This window comes from Dipodomys merriami, unplaced genomic scaffold (assembly GCF_024711535.1).
Source record: "Dipodomys merriami isolate MVZ:Mamm:240054 unplaced genomic scaffold, mDipMer1.0.p SCAF_39, whole genome shotgun sequence".
NCBI classification, from domain to species: domain Eukaryota; kingdom Metazoa; phylum Chordata; class Mammalia; order Rodentia; family Heteromyidae; genus Dipodomys; species Dipodomys merriami.
The window spans coordinates 2,775,304-2,789,450 of NW_027205492.1; the positions used below are offsets into that span (position 1 = coordinate 2,775,304).

A 14,147-nucleotide genomic window follows, 5' to 3' on the forward strand; every position below is an offset into this window, starting at 1 on the left:
CCTTCTAGCCCCTCCTAAACCTCCTAGGTTTTATAGGTCACCTCAGACCATAGCTTGCACTTCTTTTTACTTCTCCCTTTCCTGGCAATCAACCTTTTTTTTGCTCTCTGTACCTGGATGTCTGCCTGGTTTTCTGGCAAAGTCTAATTTATTCTATAATAGGTACATTAGCCAGGAACTAGGTTTATCTCGGCGACTTTGCTCATCCAAGCTTCCCAGGAGCCTGGTTCTCAAATGTCTCTGTGCTAGTTCCCCTCTTACCCTCAGAGTTGCGACCCCAGGGGTCCAGACTTCTGCCAAACCAACAGGACCCACCACATGGGCTCCTGCCACCCAGAGCTCTCCCACATCCAATTCATCAGCCTTCACTCATCTGCACGGGGTGAGTGGACTTGGGATTCCTATGGTGTCATTCTCTTCTTTTATTCAGACTCATAGTACCAACTTTTCTTTAACTCACACCCAAAAGCCTCGGTACTAGGCTGTTGTGAGTGGCCTGCTGAAGGCTTAGGGTCTGAGACACGGGCCGAGGACTCAGACCTGAGGTTCCCGGGCACAGGGGTCAGGTGATAATCTACCACTGTCTCCTACCACACTCTCCCAAAGACTGAAACATTCTGGGGACACCATGATTGTTTTGGCCTTAGATCATGTCCCCGTGGATAATTCTCAGTCTAAGATCCCATCTAATGCCCCCGTGGGGTGCATACTGACCAATATGCTCTCCCTCTACCTGGCCCCTGGCCTCAAGCTCAGGCGCCTCCTTGATCTGTACGACTGAACATGGCTTGATTATGACCTAGACAGCCAATCTAAATGGCCGCTTAACAGCACCTTTAACCCCATCATTATTTGGGATTTATACAACTCTTGCAAGTGCTCGGAAAATAGAGCACATCCCGGACTTCTTATTTCTTTACTCTCTACTTCCAGACTAAAAAAATCACTCTCTCCCTCTCTCTCTACCACTCTACTTATGCCCTTATACTTTACACACTACATTCTCCCTCTCTAGGCCAGACTGTCTTCAAACTCTCTCCCTCCTGCCTTCCCTGCTGCCCACTGCCACTAACGCCATTGCCTATGACTTCTCAACCCTCCCCCAGCCAGCACCCCGCCCCAGCGCAGCTCCTCCTCCCACTCTCCAGCTGCCCCCTCAGCTCTTCCTCCCACTCCAGCTCTTGCCCTGTCCTTTCCTTCTTCCTTTCAGCAGCTCCTCCTATGGCTCCTCCTTTGGGTGGTCACTGTCCCAGCCCCTTCTGCCACTTCACTCCCTCCCATCCTCTCAGCAGTTCCTCCTCCCCACCAAGCCTTCAGGACCAAAGCCCTCCTCTCTCTCTCTCTCTCTCTCTCTCTCTCTCTCTCTCTCTCTCTCTCTCTCTCTCTCTCTCTCTCTCTCTCTCTCTGTAGGCTAACTCCCATGTGGCACTGATACTCCTTCCAGGCCCCTTTCCAAGCCCTCCTACGCTCACTGTTCCAACCTCCCCCCCCCCCACACACACTTGTCTTACACTGCCCACTAATTCCTTCTCTGCTATAAATCTCCTAGCCATCTCCTCTAACTTCTCTTGTCTGGTATCAGCTCCATCTCTCTGTTCATCTCTCTCTGTCTTGCTGATAATCTCCAGACTGGAGACTGTCTACTCCTGCTGACAGACTTGTGCCTTGAGAAGTGAGATGCAGGCAGGGTCCCAGGGACCACACCCCCTCCCCCCGAGATTCCCTCTCCAGGGCCAGCCATCCTAGATCATTGGTTCCTTTTGTTCATTCTTCCTCTCCATAGCTGGTTGGGATGCTCTAAACTAAAACTGTTGTCTAAGTGGACTTGAGATTCCTATGGTGATGTTCCTTCTCTTTTACCCAGTTTCTCAATTAATCCTTTAAAGCCCTGGTGCCAGGCTACTGCGAGACTCTGGCCAAAGGCGTGGGGAGGTCTGAGCCATAGGGGCTGGGTGACAACCCTTCCATTGAGTCTCACTGCCATTATTCTCCCTAAGGACAGAGACACTCCAGGGATGCCGGGACTGTTTTGGCCTGAGACTACACCACCAATGGGTCATTCTCAGTCTAACCTCTGTCCCTGCCTCCCTGCCTGCCTCTCTGTGTGAGCATAAACCTTACATTTCCCAACCTTCTTCTCTAGCTGACACCTTCTTCCCTTCTAGACCCTAAATAATCGGGCCTCTGCCCTGTCTCTGTCATTAATCCATCACTGACAGTGGCTGGCTGGCTAACACACTGGACCAGCTTCTCTCTTTTACTGCTCTCTCCTTTTACCCACCCCACAATGTCTCCTGACTCACTCTTCTGTGGTCACCATGATATCCCACTTCAGCTTTCCATTGGAGCTGAATTGGTTTGTTGGCACTGTTTTTGTCCCTTCTATCCTCTCTGGCCTATTTCCTAACTGTATTAAGTATATCAATGGGCTCCAAGATTCCGTCCTTCCAAGTGTGGCTTCCCCTTTTCCCACCTTAAAAGTCCCACCAAAATCCTAGTGCCAAGGAGGGTATCTGGGTTCATTAAAGCCACTGGTGGATGGCCTCGGTGGGCTGGTTGTCAGGGGATGGAAACCCCTACAGAGGAAGGTACACCTCCTGACAAATTTCAGGGCCCTGTGGTCTTTCCACCACTCTGACAGCCAGCTCGTCAATGCTGGACATGCTATCCAAACATCTTTTTGGAGACCCTCAAAAACCTTCCAGAAGTCTTTGTTTCTTTGTCCTCTTTTATGTTTATATGTTTGTCTAAAACCTGGGACTCTACCCTTTTGTTTCGTCTTGTGTCTATTCTGTGACCATCGCCTGATCTCTCTACTCCATTATGGTATGTCACCTGTATCTATGTTCATGTCCATTATGGCATGCCACTGTCTCTGTGTTCCTGTCCTGTCTCCTAAGTTCTTTGGTTGTTGGCAAAGTTTGTTTTTTAACTGACCACATGGTTCTATCATAATCCCCCCAAACCCTTAAATGGCCGATATTAAACTCTAGGCACACCCTGTGATTTGTGTACAGACATGTCTGTCTATTTATCTAATGTAAAATACATAAAATGGTCATGGTTTCCAAGTTACCAAGTACTCTGTTTGTAAAAGATATTAGTCAATGGAAGCTGTGATTTAATTTGAGTTGCTTTGAAAATTCCAAGACCTGACTACAAGCCAAATTAAAAACAGGCAGTTTTAAAGGGATTTAGGAAAGAAATTTTAAAAAATGGTTCCTTTGAAATGTAAATGAAGTTCACTGTGATTTATGTCATTCCTTATGTCCATCTATGCTAAAAGTTAAATGTACATCTGATCATGGCTGGTGAAATAAGGCTAAGGTTTTGTTTCTCCATCTTCTCTCCTGTGTGCCCATCAACTCTCTTTAAGATCAAGGGACCAGATGCAGTTTGCTCCTGTGCATGGGTAAAGGCCCAGGAAACAAAATAAAGTTGTCACCGCTGCCTAAACCAGTGGCACCAGCCTGCAAAAGCCAGTGTAAATCAGGTCTTTAACCAGTATGTATAGAAATGTTGCAGGAAAATAACAAGAGGTGTGAGAATCCATTCAGGCTGGGCCTACCCTAGACCTGGGGCTGATTCAGGGTGAAAAGCACAAGCCACTTCAGAGCTACTGAAGCTCAGACCTCTCCATTGTCCTGATTTGCTTGTGTTTCCTTCTACCTGTCAGTAATGTTAATCCCCACAAATCAGATGATAGGGGTGTATGAGCAAAAAAATGTGATTTGATTTCTGTACTATTTTGCAATTTGATGTATCTCTAAAAGGATATAAGCCATTTTAAACAGGCTGCCAAGAGGCAATCAGTTGCAGTTTAAAAACATCTATTGAGTTTTGTCATTGCAAAACTCTGGTAAGTATTTGTTGGTCAACTCTTGACATGGTACAGGTAAGCTCTACTTATTTCTACTTGATCTCCTTGTTGCTTTAATTGGAAATAATAAAGGATTTTTTGTGACAAACACTACAGTTCAAAGCCATCCTGGGCAGAAAAAAATCACTCTGAGGCTCCATCTCCCAACTAAACAGCAAAGACCCAGGCTGGAAGTATGGCTCAAGGATTCACCAGCCAGATGCTGGAAGTGGCACTGTGACTCAAAGTTGTAGAGTGTTAGCCTCGAGCAGAAGTTCTCAAGGAAAGTGCCCAGGCCTTGCGTTCAAAGCCCAGGAATGCCAACTGGGATGAGCTATCCCAGCAACAAACACCTAGACCCCCAGGATGAGGTGGAGAGGAGTAAGAGGAGATGATGTCACATCAGCCACTTTATGCCTGCCCTTTAAAAAATTAAACCAGAGCTGGGAAGTCAATGGAAATAAGTTAAGAAGCTTGTCCATCTAATGTCCATACCATTCTACCATTTAATACTGGACAGAAATGTACATTCTTGTCATGGTTACCTGCTATTTGTATGTACGGTGAGTCTTAGACTCAGGGCTGTTCACCTTGGCAGCTCCCTAGGTCTCCCAAATGTACCCTGTAATCCACATATCTACCAAGGCCTCCTGTCAAGACCCTTAACCACCCCAACCCAGCCCCAGCTGCCCAGTCTAGCATGCTCTCACCTACCTAGCCATCAGATGTCCAAAGTAGTTAGGGACCAACTCCAGGACTGTCTGGAATGCAGGGCGTAAGAACTAACTGATCTTGCCAAGTCACCCAATTTTTATTTTCTGCTCCAACCATTCCTTTCGCCATTTGTATGCTCTCTAATATTTCTATTGTTGTCCAGTCCCTGCCTCTTGAGACTTCTTCCAGACTTCATTCAAGAACTTGTGTCTAACACCAAGGGATAGCTGCTGCTTACTGCCTTCTCTCAGAGAGGATCACATCTCCACATCTCTGCCTTTTTACCCCTAATGTCAATGCCCCTTGCCAGCAGAAAGTTGTGTCCTCTTCTATATCAAAGGGCTGGAGATGTTAGATCCAGTCCCTATCTGTACAGGTCCAAGGCTGCTCCCCTACAGGATTCATCTTGGCACATTGAGTGCCACCGGCCTAACCAGCCTTCTCACTCCACAGTCTACCAGACCGGACAATCCATCTTGAATCCATCCAGTCACCCTAATGTCACAGAAATGCCAGGTGCTAAGGATTGAGGGCAGAAACAGCATCACCAGCCATCCTATCTATCCCAAACAAGTATAAATACCATCTATGCTGGGGAAAGCCTTCACATGAGAGACTGGCAGATGCCCTGTTGTTATACACCACCCTGGGTTATCATGCTGGAAAATAACACCTGTTCCCAGGTTCAAAATTGTACCCCAAACTGCACATAGCTGAAGAGGGGCAACTTTACTTGTGCCAACTATGAATGTATTTTATATGTGGAGGGCTATGTCTCCTTACCCAGTGGCTGGTTTTTTACCTGTGAAAGTTATACTTTGAACTATATCCCTGCCTATCTGCCTCGTAACTCCCGCTGCTGCCTAAGCCATCTAGCTGTTGTGCTACTTCACAAGGAGCTCTTCCAGCCTCAACGAGGTTGTAAAACTAGAAGTCTGGCACTGGATGAAAGTTGTATTGATAAACTACACCTCCTGTCTGAAGCAGAATATTTTTGCCTTGATTGGGATACCAGGGCTGGTGGTAGGAGCCTATATATTTGGCATGCATAGTGGTAAAAAGCATTAACTACACCTCCTCTGTCATTGCACTGCTATTCTTGACAATCATGCTGCCTTGATTACTCTTACTCCATCACAAGGGTATGAGGAGATTAAAAATATGTGCTTCTGTAACCTAACTGGTAGCAGCTATGCCATTAAGGAACAAGCCAAACATCTCAGAAAACTTGAGGAAAATATCCAACAGAACGAAGGGAGATGGGACCTATTCTGGTGGCTTACTCCCTGGTTCATGCCTATCTTGGGTCCCTTAACTGCAATTTTCCCCTTATTTTGATTGTGCCTTGCCTGCTCAGGTGCATGCAAAACATCCTCGTGGGGAAGATAAGACCTTTCACCAATCAGTCTGTCAATCAAATGCTCCTGGGAGGCTACCTGGTCAAGCGTCTCCACTGACTACCTCACCCCCTCTCAGCAGGAAGCTCCAGAAGAAACGACCTTCACCCATAATCCCAACCTGGTGCCCCTCATTCAGTTATTAAACCAAAGAGTTGGGAATGTTAGCGAAATGAGCTCCCTTCCCATAGCTTAGTCCACTCCTTCCCCTCTCCACAGCTTAGCATGCTCCCTTCCTAGGCAACACCAGGCCCATGTAGTAAAGGCAGTAAATAATCAGCCTCCAACCCCCTTTACCTTGGGATGGCACTCCTCTGGGGCAGCTACCACCATATAAGTCAACAGGAGCTCCTTAGAGTGACCTTCAGGTCTGAGCAGCTGCAGGGCCCCTTATCTTCTATTTGGACAGCAGCCATAAATCCTGGTCCACTACGATGAAGTCCCTGGCCCTCATGTCCACACCAGGGTCTCTGCCTCCTAGCCCCTTCTAGCCCCTCCTAAACCTCCTAGGTCATATAGGTCAACTGAGACAATAGCCGGTGCTTCTTCTCACTTCTCCCTTGTGAGAAGGGGTCTTGCCGGCCCCTTTCCCGGCAATAAACCTTTCTTTATTCTCTGTACCTGCATGTCTGTGTGGTTTTCTGGCAAAGTCCACATAATCTAACAAAAAGAAAGATGTCTGTCATAGAAAAAAAATGAGTTTTCCAGAACATAGCAAAACTATCTAGGGAAAGAAGGAGGGAAGTTAAGCTTTCTAGAAGAACCTGTCTCTACTTAAAGTGAAGCTTGAATACCAGAGTCTGTTATAGAGTTGTTACATTAAAACACACATAGGGTGAATAGAAGTCATTTTTCAGGTAAGAGCTCACATTTTTGCCTAGAATTGGCCTCAAACCCTGATCCTCCTATTTATGCTCCCATATACCTAGGATTGTAGATACCTACCACCAAACTCAAATTTTTTGAGAAGGTGGGGATGGTCTCACTAACTTTTTTGTTCAGACTGACCTTAAGCCACAATCCTCCAGAGCAATACTTCCCAAGTAGCTGGGATTACGTGCATAAGCCACCTGTATTTTTATTCACATATTGATATCTTTTTGTTATTACATGTTAACTAACTGGCTTGCCTCTGGGCTATGCATATAGATAAAGGAAGGTTAGTTTGTGGCTCTGCTGAGGACTTTTGTATAAGGACAAATACATCATTTTTTTGTCCTAATTAATTACCTAGCAACATAGATTCTCCAGAAGCAGAATAATGTGCTAGAAAACAGGGGTGGGCAATATTTTCTCAGTATGACTCAGGCCAATCTTAAGGGCCGGCTTCAGATTGCCTCTATTATAACCTGCCATTCGGTCAGAGAAGGGAATTAAAGCAGATTAGTCAAGCTAGGTGCTTTTCTTTACAAAGCCATAGAGGTTATTACTCAAGACCTTGTTATCTCAAAGGTGTTTGCAAATTGATTTCTGGATAATTTGTTCCAGGTAGAGAAGTTAAGTTGGCAGGAAGATAATTTCTAGGCTCATCCTTTGTGCATTTTAAATATATGGACCCTTTGATCGCCATTATCAAATCTCCAGAGTTCTCATCAGTCTCCAATGAGGCCTCAGGGGTGATATTTTGTAGTTCTGTGATGACTCTGCCTAATTCTTTAATATAATTATACGGAGACTGGTCCCGGGTAGAATTAAGAGCAGCAGACTTCAGTGCTTTGGGGCTGAGCAAGTGGCCGCATTAAGCTCTCTTCCATTGACTTTTTGTCATGGCTTGCTGCCCTCCTATTGCAGTTTTCAATTTCTGACCACAGTAAGAAAATGAAGTATTATTCTTTCCAAATCTTTAGTCTCTTCTTATGAATATCTAATGGCAGGTGTAAGGACACTAACAAACACCTTCATGAGTACACAAATGTTCCTATCTCAAACGCCTTGCTGGTTCACAAGTTCACAAGACCCAACGCTGTGTTTCTCTCCATTCATCTTCGCAGGAACAGACCATCATAGCAGCTCCTCTTTCTGGTATCAAAAAAGCCATTCATAAATGGCTTTGTTTTATTCTCTTACTTTTCAGTGATCTTCCAATTTAGAATCACCTTTTTAGGAGACACGTGGACTGGTGATTCATAGGAAAAGAAGCAGGAATGAAGCAAAGAAAAAATATAGGTGAACTCAAAACCAGATGCTTGCCCCTTCGTTTTCTCCTCAAATGAACAGTACATCAGCGAGAAAATCTTTGGAAAAAGAACTGCCTCCTACTATCTACCTGTTCATCTCAGGTGCCAACTAGAGCACCTTAAGTAAGGAAAAACATTGTCCTATGTCAGTGGCACACTTGTAAGCCTAGTTATTCAAGAGGCTGAGGTTTAAGGATTGTGGTTCAAAGCCAGCCTGAGCAGACAAGTCTGTGAAACTTTTATCTCTAATTAGTAAGTAAAAAAAAAGTTAGAAGTGGAGCTGTGGTTCAAGTGATAGAGCACCAGCCTTGAGTGAAAAAATCTAAGGGACAGTATCCAGGCCTCGAGTTCAAACCCTAATACTATCATAAAATAATAACAATAAACTCAGAGCAGTATGACCTCTTCTGGGATGGCTTCCTGGAAGGGAACATGAGAAAAACCTCTGGAGTCATGAAAATTTCTACATCTTGACTAGAGTTGAGTAACAGGTATCAAAATGCATACTACAAATGTACATATTTTGCTATAAGTCAATGATACCTTTAAATATTGTGGGGGGAAAAAGCAAACAAACAAAAGTAAGACTTCTCTATAACCTAGCAGGGTGAAACAATATCACTAAATATTACTGGAAATTGAACCCTAGAAAGCTGCCAGAAATAGGCCTTTACACCTATACCATGTCCTATTAGGCAATTCTATGAACACCTTCAAGACATTGAATCCTCATTAGTTTTCTTGATCATCAGTTGTTCCAATGTATATCTAGTCTCATTCACGAGCTTTTCAACATATACCACAATTGACTTCTCTCTTTCGCTAGCTCCAAAGCATCGACCATACAAAATCCAGTAGTGTTGACATTTAGTGACATGTCTGCCCACAAAGTTTGGAACCAAATCAAGAGTAGAGAAACCTGGCCTTCAGAAAGTTGCACTGTGAGTGGGGAGATACTATGGGTGCCTGATGGCCAGATATCAAAACCCTGCGAGCACCAGAACTTAGTGAGCTAGGCCAGGGGAGCATCTATCCTTAAACTGCCACAGCTCTCCTCCAACATAGAGATGGTGAGGTGACCCCTTAATGGAATTCAGCCTCATCCTCAGGCAGCAATCTCCAGACCAATTCTATCCTTCTTTTCCCTGCTGTGAACACTTGTAACAGTTTGACTCCCAAAACTTCCTACAGAGAGCAAAAGTGCTTCAAATAGCTGAAGATCGAGCTGTATGTGTATGTATTGCCTGCTCCAGATAGAAATCAAACAGTTTCAGGGGGAAAAAGCAACAAAAACAAAACTGGTTGTAACTAAGAAATGACGTGAGCCTTGATGTTCAGGTAGGGATAACATGGCTTCCGAAAGCACTCAGCAATGCCCCCTTCACTCTACTAAGCCTCAGTCTGGTTGCAATTCTATTCACTGATCCTAGGGCCAGGTAACACACACCCCAGCCCACCCACCCACCAATGCATATACAGATACAAATAGAGGAGACATTCTATTTCTCCCAACTGCCCAACTGGAGCCTCTTTCCTTTGACTATTAACTAACTCATACTTTCCTCTTTGCCCTTCAACCCTGCTGTATAACCAATTTAGTTTTGTGACGCCTGCCCCTGGCCCCCTATCTAAGGACAGACCCAGATAATGTTCAAAACATCATGCTAGTTACATAGTCTACTGACTCATATGCAACACTGCTTCATAGAATAAGGAACTGAGGATCCAAAGAGAAAAAGAAACTCGCTTAAGGAGCGGAGGCTGAGCCTGTCTTTACCCCTGCCTCATAAGAAGTCAGATGTACAACTCTGGGCAGGCCAAAAAATCTTCATGATTTTCTCTTTTTTCATCTTGAAAATGGAAGACCACGTGATGATTCTAATTATAAAAAGTTCTAGCTTTACTACCTAAGACTATAAGAATTTCCAGGACACTCATTGGTCCTCAGAGCACAGAGAGCACAACATCATTTTGGGTGTGTCGGTTGAGGAACCAGTTAAGATGGCTTCACAGGTCTCAGAATTAGCCCTACAGGCCTTCTCCTTGGGAAGTCTAGGCCCTATCACCCTATATTTGCAGGTCCAGGTGCCATAGTTGCTTTCCCTTTCTTGCCTTCCCTGGCATCCTACTTTTTCGCTATCAGCTTTCCCTCACTTCTGTAACAATTTCCCCATCAATAAAAACCTTCCTTTGAAATACCTTGGTTGGTCTGGTGTTTTCAGGAGCCTGACTAACACAGGTAACTATTATAATCATCTTCATTTTTATTTCACCTGAATAAACTAAATCACAGAAGTTAAGTAGCTTGCCCAAAGTCACATTGTTAGTACAGGGTAAAGCGGAGTTCCTCAGGTTGTCTTGCAAAAGAGACTTTGCAGAAGTGATGGAGACAAGTAACTCAAGTGGGAAGAGCATCTGGATTACATAAGTACATCCAATGTAATTACATGGCTCCTCATGAATGAAGAAGGGATGGGGGGCAGAATGAGGAGGAGGGAGACTGAAAGAAGTTCCTCCATTGTGGCTGGAGGAAAGACTCACTGAGCAGGAAAAGACTGTGTGACTCATAGAAAAGAAGACCTGGGCTAGGGATCAAGTGGTAAATTCCTTGCCTAACAAGGCCATGAATTTAATCCCCAATATCACAAAAATAAAATAAAATAAAATAAAGCTAAAGAAGGGAAAGAACCAAGACACTATGTTGAAAACAAACTTTACAACTTGGGGGTGGGGGAGGGAGGAGTTGGGGAGGTGGAGGAAAGGGATAGTAGGGGAAAAACAAAGGAGGAGGTAACAATGCTCGATAGGAAATGTACTCATTACCTTACTCATGTAACTGTAAACCCTATGTACAGTATTTTTACAGTAAAAAACATATATTTTAAAAAGGGGAAGATTTTTCCCTTAAGTCAAAGGCACATAGACCTGCAGAGCCATGGCTAGACTCTGATCTCTAGTACTATTCAGTAATGAATCTAGGTGGTCTTAAGTATTCAAATCCAGGGAAATTCATTACAGTAGTAATAGAAAACCAATACAGGGACAGACTTCAAAATAAGATGGAGGACATACGTCTTGTACATCTCATTGTTGCAATGGGTCCACCTGTATCCCTATTTAAACAATTTGTTTTTTCCCTTTCCCTCCACAAATGTATACCAACATCAAATACAGTGAAAACAGGGGTTATACCGTGGGGGAGGGACATACAAAGCAACAAAGAATTCATCTCATAAATATGTTAGAAACAATAGCAAGAAAAAAAAACATTTGAGTCCTTATCTTGGTGTTCTTTTCGCCTAAATCAACTTATCTGACCTTTTCTACTTGACTCAGACATATGCTAGTTATTGCAAATAAGGAAAACCATAGGACCTATGTTTCTTTGGGCCTGGCTTACTTCACTTAATATAATTTTTTCCAAGTCTTTCCATTTCCTAACAAATGGGGCAATGGCATTCTTTCTGATGGAGACATAGAATTCCATTGTGTATATATACCACATTTGCTTGATCCATTCATCTACTGAGGGGCTTTACAATTGGCTGGGGGGGGGGGTGGAGATGGGAAAGGGAAACAAAGGAGGAGGCTAACAATGCTTGATAAGAAATGTACTCATTACCTTGCCCGTGTAATTGTAACCCCTCTATACGGTATTTTCACAATAAAAAAAAGAGAAATCTTTATGTCCTAAAAAAATAAAATAAAATAAGATGAAGGAGGCAAAGGAAAGCTTCCTAAGGAAATCAAAGCAGGAGCTGAGCCTTGAAAGCAGAGGAGAGTCAAACCAGGCACAGGGAGAGGAGGAAACATTCTCAGAGATGAGAAAAGATGGGGTCACTCAGGAATGATACATCCGGATAAAACACAGGACAGAATGGGGAGGGCAGAGGATAATAGAGTGAAGAGGTCAGCAGATGCCCCATCAGGGCTGGGGCCTTCTAGGTAGTCATATTAAGAGGCACATGCTCATTCAGGACCACTCTTCTGAGTTATGGTAGAGATTGGGTCTGAGGGAGAGATCTGAATTAGGACACCAATAAACACATTGTCTATTACTGAGTAGAAAGATCTGACCAATGTCACCATTAAGGGATTGCAGAGGCAGAGGGTCTGTTGCATGTCTGGGAGACTGAAGAGACAGGACTTGGTCATTGACTGGATATAAGGTGCAAAGGAGATGGAATGAGTAGAAGTCCTAGTAACGTACACGGAAATATTCCTGGACTTTTGCAATGCCTTGAATGGTTCATGCAAAGGACTGCTTGCCTCAGTTTCCCTCCTTTGCAGCCAAGTCCATCATCCTTGCTTCATTTCCTGGGACTTGTCATTCACTTTCACTAGCAAAGGGTAGTTTTGGAAAACACAGGCTCTGAGTCAGTGAGGCAGGCTCATACCTGTAATACTAGCTACTCAGAAGGCTAAGATCTGAGGATTACAGTTCAAAGCCAGCCTGCACAAGAAAGTCTATGAGACTCTTAAATCCAATTAACCACCAAAAAGCTGAAAATGAAACAGTAGTTCAAGTGGTAGAGTGCTAGCCTTGAGCACAAAAGGTAAGAGATAGCACTTGGCCTTGAGTTCAAGTCCAAAGATTGACACATATACATACACTCTCTCTCTCTCTCTCTCTCTCTCTCTCTCTCTCTCTCTCTCTCTCTTTCTCTCTCTCTCTCTCTCTCACACACACACACACACAAATACACACACACACACACACTCACACACACACACCTCTGAGTGTCAGATACAGATTGACTTCACACCTCAGTCACCTTGGGCAAATTACATGAATCCCAGTTTCTCCACAATACTGATTCCTTGTGAAGTTTGAATATAAATATCAAGACACAGCAAGTGTTGCAGAAATGTGAGTTACTCCTTTCTCCTCATCCCTATTAGATATGGCTTCCGGCATCTGTCCCAGAACCTTCTCCACTCATGGGCCACAGAGCCCAGATTCTCCTCTTGGAATCTCTCCCAGCAGCTGCCCACCCAGGATATCTTGGACTTAGCCATCACACCATGTGATCCCCACCAGGACCAGCCACTCGGCCTCTGCACTCACTCAGGGAGAAAGCATGGAAGCACTCTACCAGAGTGAGCAGAACAAAAAATAATCAAGCATAGAGGCAAAGGAAGTGGCAGGAGTGAAGGAAGACATGTGGTACCCAGGCCCATCCGAGACCAGGCCAGCAGTTGCTATGTTACCAGCCCCAGGAAGCGAGGCTTCCACAGAAAGGGGCTGGGACTTTAGAGATATTGTTATCTTGCAAATTTATTCTCCTTGTCCTAGCCTTGCATGCAAGGGGGAAATACATAATGAGTCTCTAAGCTGCTGAAATGGCTCAAAGTGACTGGAAGGATGGACCTCTCTGAAGTGTCAGGAAGGGGCATCCAGATGGATTAAGAGGCTTTATTTGCACAGTCTCCTCAGTTTGTGGGGAGAGTTTAAGAGATGGCTGCCCCCTTTCTGTAAAGGAACTGGCAAATTAGCTTCTTCAACTCCCCCCTCTTCCCCTAGGGGCAGGCTCTGTGTTCTGCTTTATCCAGGCAAAGAGCCTAAATTATTGCTCTCTGAAACAAAGGAAGTCCGCCAATTCCCACAGACCACAGGTGGCCCTGGGCCCTGACAATAGAAATAAGGGATTCATGTCAGGGTCTTCCGCAGGTCTCTGCAGCTACAGGTTTCTGTGGTGGAGACAAGAGGAAGTAAAGTAAGATAAACTTATTATCTAGACAATTTCAGGCACAGTTTTAGATCATTTTCTCTTTTTTTATTTTATATTTTATCTCTCTAGTCCTGGGATTTGAACTCAGGGCCTCAAGCTCACTCAGCTTGCTTGCTTCCTTGGCTAGTGCTCTACTGCTTGAGCCATGCCTCCAGCCTAATTTTTGACCATTATTTTGGAGATGATGTCTCATGGACTTTTCTGCCCAGGCTGGGTTCAAATTGTAATCCTTTGGTGTCCACTTCCGAATAAGCAGGATTACAGGCGT

The 14,147-nt window shown here is 44.4% G+C and overlaps 1 protein-coding gene across 14 annotated transcripts in view; it reads right to left on the reverse strand.

Annotated features, from left to right (window-relative positions):
* Ptprt (protein tyrosine phosphatase receptor type T) overlaps window positions 1–14,147 on the reverse strand; it is a 992,204-nt gene that overhangs the window by 554,356 nt on the left and 423,701 nt on the right. The gene's annotated exons all lie outside the window — the stretch shown is intronic.